This window comes from Paramormyrops kingsleyae, chromosome 1 (genome assembly GCF_048594095.1).
Source record: "Paramormyrops kingsleyae isolate MSU_618 chromosome 1, PKINGS_0.4, whole genome shotgun sequence".
Classification (NCBI taxonomy): Eukaryota; Metazoa; Chordata; class Actinopteri; order Osteoglossiformes; family Mormyridae; genus Paramormyrops; species Paramormyrops kingsleyae.
This window is the reverse complement of record NC_132797.1, coordinates 52,455,622-52,464,517: the sequence shown is the minus strand read 5'-3', so window position 1 is coordinate 52,464,517 and position 8,896 is coordinate 52,455,622. Positions and strand designations below refer to the sequence as shown.

Below are 8,896 nucleotides of genomic sequence, written 5' to 3'. Positions count from 1 at the left end.
ACTCCTAGGTCGGTCTTAAATATTGCAGCAACTCCGCCACCTTTTCGATCGGGTCGAGGATTATGCTTATAGCTATATTCAGCTGGAGTAGATTCATTTAGTGCCAAGAACTCATTCAGTTTTAGCCAAGTCTCAGTAAGACATAGGGCACCAAGATTAGAATCAGTAATGATTTCATTTACGAGCAATGTCTTAGGAGCCAGCGATCTAATGTTCAGGAGTCCAAGTTTTAGGTTTGCATTACACCTACTATCCAGAGTTGAAATAGGTCTAATTTCTCTAAGGTTTTTAAGACACGAACTACGATGGAATGACCCCCCACGATTAAAACCGTGGGGAACAGACACAGTCTCAATAATATGAAGCCTGGGTGACTACTCTAAGCGACTATCAGGCGGTCGGTTAAGCCGTTTTGCCTGCCGCCTTGGCTTGGCTCTGGTTAGTCAGCGATCTGCCCTAAGACTGTGAGCTATGCTTTTTGACAGGAGATCGGCACCAGCCCACGTGGGGTGAATACCGTCCCTCTTCAAAAGCCAAGGCCTACCCCAGAATGTCCGCCAATGGTCTATATAACCCACACCATTTATCGGGCACCATTCCGACAGCCAGCGATGCAGCGACGATAATCTGCTGTACATTTCGTCGCCACGTCTAGCAGGGATGGGGCCAGAGCATGTTATGAAATTTGCTTTAGTGATCTCCGATTGCCTCAATCAGACATCATTAATGCCGATGTGGATAACAATATGCGAATACTTACGTTTACTCTTAGCCAGCACTTTTAAGTTTGATAAGATGTCGGTCGCTCTGGCACCAGGGAGACAATTAACTACGGCCGCTGGAGTCGCTACTCTCACGTTTCTTAGCATAGAATCACCGATTACCAGAGCGCTTTCAACAGGCAGCTCAGTGGGTGTTTCACTGAGTGGGGAGAACCTGTTGGAAACGCGAATGGGTGAATGGTGCCGGTGTGAGTCCTGTTTGGACTTACGGCTATGCCGCCGGGTCGTCACCCACTCGCCTTGCTGCGAAGGCCCTGCTGCCGGAGCGGGGGGAGACTGGCTCACTATAGCGGACATATCTGGAGCCGCTAACACTGCATCAATAAAACTCTCACTCTCCTGAATCTCCCGTAACGTCCGGATGCGTCCCTCTAAGTCTGCGATCTTCTCTGTCAGCCTGGCAACTAGCTTACACTTATCGCAGACAAACGTACCGCTAATGACGGGAGAAGAATAACTAAACATACTGCACTCGGAGCAAACGACAGGAGCCATAGTGATATACTTACGTTTAGCGGGGAAAAACTCCGGGGGCGGAGGCGATTAATCCATCGTGGATTTGGAAGATTATCAGGAGACTATTAAGCTTGCCAAGATTTTTCCGATTCCTTAAATCGGAAAAGAAAGGCGGAGAGAAAACTCTTTCCTTCCCCTTCCCCACCAGAGCATGGAGGGGTTTGGCAATCTGAGCAAATCTTGCACAAAGCGACAGTAATAACTCATGAACCCTAAGACTTGCCTAACCTCTTTTGGGCTCTTTGGCACGGGCCAGGTCTCCAGCGCCCTCACCTTCTCCTTGTCAATTTCTACTCCCCTGGAGGACACCACATGGCCAAGAAATTTGACTTCCTTCCCCAATAGGTAGCACTTGCTAGGCTTCAACTTAAGGCCATGTTGCTTCAAACGACTAAAGACTAAATCTAACTTCTGACAGTGACTCTTAAAGTCCTCAGAAAAGAATATAATGTCGTCCAAATAAATAAGGAGAACGTCAAAAGCAAGATCTCCCAGCACTACCTCCATTAGTCGCTGGAATGCGGCAGGGGCATTACAAAGCCCAAAAGGCATCTGAGTCCACTCATACAGACCAAAGGGTGTGGTTACTGCTGTTTTTGGACTATCCTGTTCACTAACAGCCACCTGAAAGCAACCAGCAGTCAAATCCAAAGTGGAAAAGAGCCTGGCCTTTCCTAAGGCATCAAGCGATTCCTCCACATGAGGAAGAGGGTAGGCATCCTTACAGGTAACCTGGTTCAGCTTCCTGTAATCGCAACAAAAACTAATGCTGCCATCCTTCTTCCTTACAATCACAGCTGGAGATGCCCAAGGACTACAGCTTTCTTTGAGGACCCCCTGGTTCACCAGATCTTGAATATGCCTTTTAAAAGCTTGGAACACCTGAGGAGGTACCCTTCTATGCTTTTAGATTAGATTAGATTAGACTTTATTAATCCCACAATGGGGAAATTCTTTGAGAAAACAGCAGCAATAATGAAAAAAGACAGTACAAAAAAAGGACAGGATCCATAGGATCAGCAAAAAAATAACAATACAGATAATAAAAACAATAGAAAACAATTTCTAAAACTGTAAAAATATATAAGTAAAAATGTAAGAAAAAAAGAAACATATACACAATGCTAGGTATATGGATAGTAGCTGCTGAAATATGTATATATATATATATATATATATATATACATACATACATATATACACACACACACAGATATACATATATTACACACATATGTACATATACAGGGATTATATATATATTGATTATGTGGTCACTGCAGTGATGTGTTGTAAAGTCTAATAGCTGTGGGGAGGAATGATCGACGGAAGCGCTCCTTCTTGCACTGAGGGTGTAACAGTCTTGTGCTGAAGGAGCTGCTCAGAGCCTCCACAGTGTGGTGCAGGGGGTGGGAGGGGTTATCCATAATAGATGACAGTTTTAATAGCATTCTTCTGTTCGCCACCTCCTCGATGGTGTCCAGTGTGCTGTTAAGTTTTTTCCTGTCTCTGTCCGAGCTACTCCCTGCCCAGCACACAACAGCGTAGAGAACTACTGAGGCCACTACTGTGTCATAAAAAGTCCGTAGGAGTTCTCTGCACACCCCGAAGGACCTCAGTCTCCTCAACAGGTGGAGGCGACTTTGGCCCTTCCTATACAGGGCAACTGTGTTTGTTGACCAGTCCAATTTATTATTGAGATGAACACCAAGGTATTTAAAAGTGTATTTTGCTTAATGGGATGGCCCCCCCCTGTCTGGATGTTATGTGTTACCGTCGTGGTGTACCCATAGTCATTGGCATGCACCGAAAATACATCCTTGTTCAACTCCTGAATTTCTAAGGGGGCCAACCCTTGAACATCCACCTGTACTGGCACCACTAAGGAATATGATTCCTCATCCCCCTGAGGTAGTAGGTTTTAGCTATGCCCTACCGCTCTCACAAGTACAAAGTCCTGGAACTTCTCCCCCACGGGCTTGGGCCAGCACATTGGCAACAAACAATCCCCTCGGAAGGGTAGTCTTTGAAGAGTTCTCCACTAACTATATGGAGGAATGGTGACGGGACACCTCCCCGCAACCTTAACATACCCTGTCTTTCCATCAGGACCAGCCAAGTGTGCTCCTTTCTCTACCTGACCCAATATCCGCTTCAACTTAGCCCCAGCTGTCCTTGGGGCACATCGTCCCATCCTGTTGATTCCTTCAGCCCCTAAGGAAAAATTGTGCAACTCCCCAATAATATTCATGCCAATGATACCAGGAACCTGATCTGTTCCCTCACCAGATTCGACGTCCTTTATAACAAACACACCTAGCCCAACAATTCGACATCCGTCTCCAAAAACTGTATTACAGGGATATCAAGACCATTAGCCGCTGTCAATCTGACCCACCTGGCCATTGTGAGGGGGGATTCTGCTCCCTCCAAATACGTTCGATAATGTGTCTCAGTGATTGTAGTAACTTCTGAGCCAGTATCAAAAAGACAGCTAGTTTTGACCCCAGCGATAACAGCCTTTACTTTCAAGCAGTCCCCAAAAGCATGATCCTGAAGCGCTGACATTCCCAGGCCTTCTGCCCCTCCTGCTTCCCTGCCGTCTCTCACTAATGAGACACCATGCTTTTTCCTACTATCTCTTAAACTGCCCTCCACCCCACTACTCAGGCTCTCATCGGTGTTCTTGGACTCCACTTGAACTCCTGGTCTGGTGCACCATTTATAATATGGCCAGGAGTCCCACAATTATAGCAAACATACTGACCTCCGCTATCCCTGAGAGGTGTTGCACCCACCCTGGCTCGAGTTTGCTTGACACCCTCTGGGCACTTTATAGCTTGGAAGAGATCCTCTTGCCTAGCCGCCAGCTTCTGAATCTCCTCATGAAGAGACTCCAGAGTGAGAGGCGCTGAAGTGCTGTCCGTTGGGGCGACATAGCTAACGCTATGGGCACGACCGCTAGTACGTGCTGGCAAGACAGTCTGCTTGTCCCCTTCTTCTTCAGACCATGCAATAGCCAATTTCAATAACTCATTAAAACTCAATTCCTTATGCTCCTGTACTCGCCTCTTCATGTCCTTCCTCAGGAAATCGTCCTTTAGCGCAGCGTCCACATCGGGAATACGCTGCAGATCTCTTTTATGTATACTGCTAAGCCTCTCTTGCAAATCATACGCATACTGACGAATGGTTTCCCCATGTCGCTGCCTTTTCTCATAGAACTCACGAAGCCTTGCCCCTATGGGGACTTTATCACCATAGGCCTCCTCTAGAACCGTGAACACTTTCTCCAAATCAGACTCTCCTGCTCTTAACATAAATTTAGCCATCTGTTTAGCCTCACCCTTCAAATTCTGGCTCACAAAGTCCACCCAATCATCCCTAGGAACCCTTAGAACTTTAATGGCCGAGCGCATAGAAGCCACCCATTCCTCAATGCCCACATCACCAGGGTGTGAGGCGGCTCCACTAAAATCTACCAACTTGCGGTCTCTAGGAAAGTATACCGCGGTCAGCACTCAACGGCCTGCTGATCAATAACAGTCTTAGCTAGGGAAAGAGCTTCCCTCTGATCCTCCCTAGCTTGCAGTAACAGTTGAGACTGCTCCACTAATCTGGTCTGCAGCCGTTCAAACTCCTTACACAAATCCTCTAGTTCAGTCATGTTCAACTTTGTCTGCTGTGTCCAGGCCACAGAAGGATTTTATCCTGTTCGTGACGCCAAATCTAACCAAGGCAAGTAGTCCTTACCTGCCAATAGGGGCTGTGCATTGAAACCTTTCCTGGCCGGGCAGGGGTACTGCAGATCTAGGTCCCAACCCCCTGACCGAATGAACCTCTATTCCGTACTGCACACCTTAAGAGTGAGCCTACAGGGGCTTCAGGATTTAAGACAGTCACGGTTACCCGAAGAGTATGAGCCTGCTGTGTGTGTTCGGCCTATAGCCGTAAAGTGCTCCCCCTCCTTGTCTCACCCTCTGCAGTACAGTGGAGGTGCCCCTATGCCTGGAAAGACTAAACCAGATTCCGCCCTTTAAATTTAACTAAACGGATAGTCAGGGAACTACGAGTTATGCCCGTTTAAAAGAAGGGGATAAAACAACCATCACGGTTACATCCGTACTACCAACTGTCACACCCCGCTCCGTCCGCTCCTGATGTGTGCCACGCCCACCTCGTTACCTCGTGTTCATCCCCGATTGTGATCACCTGTGTCCTGTTATTTCTGGCTAGTCTTTTGCATTTAGTCCTTGTCTCAGTCTGTCTACCCAGATCCGTCATTGTATTGCTACCGTGTTCATAAGTGTCTGTCTTCTTGGTCCAATTAAACCCTGTTTACCCGGTCATCTGGCTTCTCTCGCCTGCTTCACCGCTCGCCCGCCCGCCAGTCGTAACAGAATGACGGATCTCCGGAACGACTCACCGCAGCGAGCCGACGATGCACGGCTCAGCTTACTGCAAGAGGTGGTCTACTGGCTAAACCTGCCAGAGGTCCGTGAGGACCCTGGACTCCGGGACCTAGCCAGCAAAAGCGGGACCCTCCTTCAGGAGATGACCCCGCTCACGAGCGCGCACGTCATAGCCGACAGAAAGTGACAGCTCCAACCGCTCGCTCTCTCCGGAGCTTCCCCGTCGCAACAACCCAGCCAAAGCCAGAGAAAAAAGAAGAGGCGCAAGGGTAAAGGACTGGAGGAGACCCCGACCGTTTACCTGGGGGCTTGCTTTCTCCTTGCAGCCTCTCTCCCCGCTGAATATCCGGAGGAGCCTCTCCGGAGACCAACGTCAGCGGGGATCAATGCAACTGCGCAGCCACAGCCATCAGCAGCCTCCATATTCCAGGGTGGCCACCTGGAATATGCGGGGATTAGGGCCGTCTGGGATGCGATTCCCCGGATCCCCAAGGCCCTTAAAGGGGCAGCACCTGTACGCCTGGCGCCGATCCTAGCGCCTATCGCGGACCTGCCTGCTCCGGACGTGCCTGCAGCACCAGCTGCTGCTGCCGCCGCTCTGCCTGCGGCACCGCCTGCTGCTGCTGCCGCCGCACTGCCTGCGGCACCGCCTGCTGCTGCCGCCTCTCTGCCTGCGGCACTGCCTGCTGCTGCTGCCGCTCTGCCCGCGGCACCGCCTGCTGTGGACTTGCCAGCAGCACCGGCTGCTGCTGCTGCACTGCCCGCGACGACGCCTGTCCAGCCTGACCCGCCTGTCCAGCCTGTCCCGCCTGTGGTCCCTGCAGCTGACACCGCTCTACTCACGGCGCCGCTCTGCCCGCGCCAATCCCTGCTGCAGCTGCCGTCGCCGCTCTGCTTGAGGACACCGCTCTGCATGCGGCCACGCCCCCTGCTGGCTGCAAACCCGAGGTGCCCCCTGCTGGCCGCGTGATGGCGGCGCCCCCTACTGGCCGCGTGATGGCGCCGCCCGCCGGGGCGCCCCCTGCTGGCCAGGAACTGAGGGTGCCCGCTGCAGCTCCGCCCGAGGGCCTGGCTTCGCCTCTGCCTGCAGCGGAGGAAGCCGCTCTGCCCGTGGCGCCCCCTGCTGGCCACACGCCCGCGGCCCTGCCTGAGGCCGCCGTTCCTGTCCTGCCCGGGGCTCTGCCTCAGGCCGCCGCTCCTGTCCTGCTCGCGGCCCTACCTGAGGCCGCCGCTCTGCCCGTCCAGCCTGCTCCGGACCCGCCTGCTCCTGACCCGCCTGTTCCCGTCCTGTCCGCAGCTCCAGCTGCACCACCTGCGGCCACGCCCCCTGCTCTGCCCAAGCCTACACCCTCGGGCACCTCCCTCGCCCTTGCCCCGACACTTTCAGTGTCCCGTAAGGGACGGGGACATAGGCGTCGGGCCCGGGTCCCGCCTGCCCTGCCCCCTGGCTCGCCCGTTCGGCCCCTGGCTGTGGCTCGGTGGCTGCCTGCGGGTCCTCCGGCTCGGGGTTGGCGGTCTCCGCCGGGTCCCCCCCTGGATCCTCGGTGCCGGTCCTCGGTCCCCTCTCTCTTCTTCCTCAACCCGCGCTCTCTTTCCCCCTCCCCCTAAATGACGGGATTGGCCGCCACTTCTTCCCACCACACAATGCACGCCCATCTCTGGGATTACTGTAAAATAGTTGCTCCGGGGGATTGCTTCGGACCTTTTTTTCCGCTGTACGTCTGCATAAAAATTAACGGGAAACGTATCACATCCGTGCTCGGTCAGTACTTGTTAAAATCGCTGCGGTCGTGCACGCTCAGAGACAGCAAGTGTGCAGTAGCCTACTGAACTTGTGACAGACCTTTGCCAAGCAGGCATATTATAAAAATCGTCGGGCAGATGTCAGATTAGTTTTTGTCGTATTCTGACGGCATTGTAGTTAGCCTATAGCTACTCATTCCGGATATCGAGTTGTTCCCAAATAATTTAGCTCGTCAACGATACAGGTAGTCCTGGTTACTTGATCGTCTTCCCACATCTAAAAAAGTGTACCACTTATTTTGTCTCGTTTGTGATTAGGTTTTAATGGTAGCAGACCAACAGATATTGATGTTTGCGGTTTTCCGAATTCATCCAAAAGTAATCCGGACTGGGAAAGTAGGATAATTGAATTTGCCTACGTAACATAGCCTAAAAAGCTATATAGTAGCCTACGTTGTCTCTCACCGTAGCTAGCCTACGTGTTGCAGGATTTGGGATTCTCTAGATCAGGGTTCAGCAACCTTTTTAAAACAAAGAGCCATTTTCCCCTAAATATCTGAACCAAGATTTACAATGACCCGCAATGGGTAGAGAAGGGGGTTTGAGATACGATTTTTTTAATGTGATATGGGCATATATGCATAAACAAAAAAAAAAACAGAAGTTCAAGTACTTACAAAAAATAAAGAAAACCTATTTCGGGGGGCATCTCAGTTTTAAATCAGTAGGTCGCTTAACAGTGCAAAGTTGAATTATTACAACATTGTCCAATTCTGCAGAGATTGTCTTCACCCCTTCTTTCGTTCGGTTCTGCAGTCGTCTGCCCTTCACTCTCCTCTTCACTACTGCTGTGCTGACGAGCAGTGCAAATGTAGTCACAACTCAGCTGGCTATAATATGTAAATCGGAGAAAATATAATAATTTTTACGAAGACCTGGGAAGGCGTGGTGACGATTTACTACAAAAAGTATAGAAAGAATTAGGAATCCCAATAAATGTTGAAGCACACCTCCAATCTCAGGTACTAAAGAAAACTCCGGAAAGCATACTTTCAAGTACTGTTCCTTGTTGAGCCCCCATGCTACAGACTACCACCTCAGACACAACGTCCCGGAGTCTCACATACTGGGGTCTCCTGGTGAGGTAGTCCGTAATCCACGCGGACAACTGATGGTCCACTCCCGCTCCCTCTAACTTCCCCCTCAGCACTGAGGGCTGGATTGTGTTGATGGCACTGGAGAAGTCAAAGAACATGACTCTCACAGTGCTCCTAGTCGTCTCCAGGTGAGAGAAGGCCCGATGCAGCAGGTAGATGACAGTATCATCCACCCCGATGTTCGGCTGGTAGGCAAATTGCAGCGGGTCCAGATCCCTCCTGACTAGCGGGCGAAGGTGATGAAGTACAATCCTCTCCATGGTCTTCATCAGGTGTGAAGTCAGGG

General features: G+C 50.9%; 1 pseudogene; it reads right to left on the bottom strand.

The window, feature by feature from the left end:
* Nucleotides 1-443: 443 nt before the first annotated feature.
* Nucleotides 444-1,079, bottom strand: LOC140578390 (uncharacterized; annotated as a pseudogene).
* Between the last annotated feature and the right edge of the window lie 7,817 nt (nucleotides 1,080-8,896).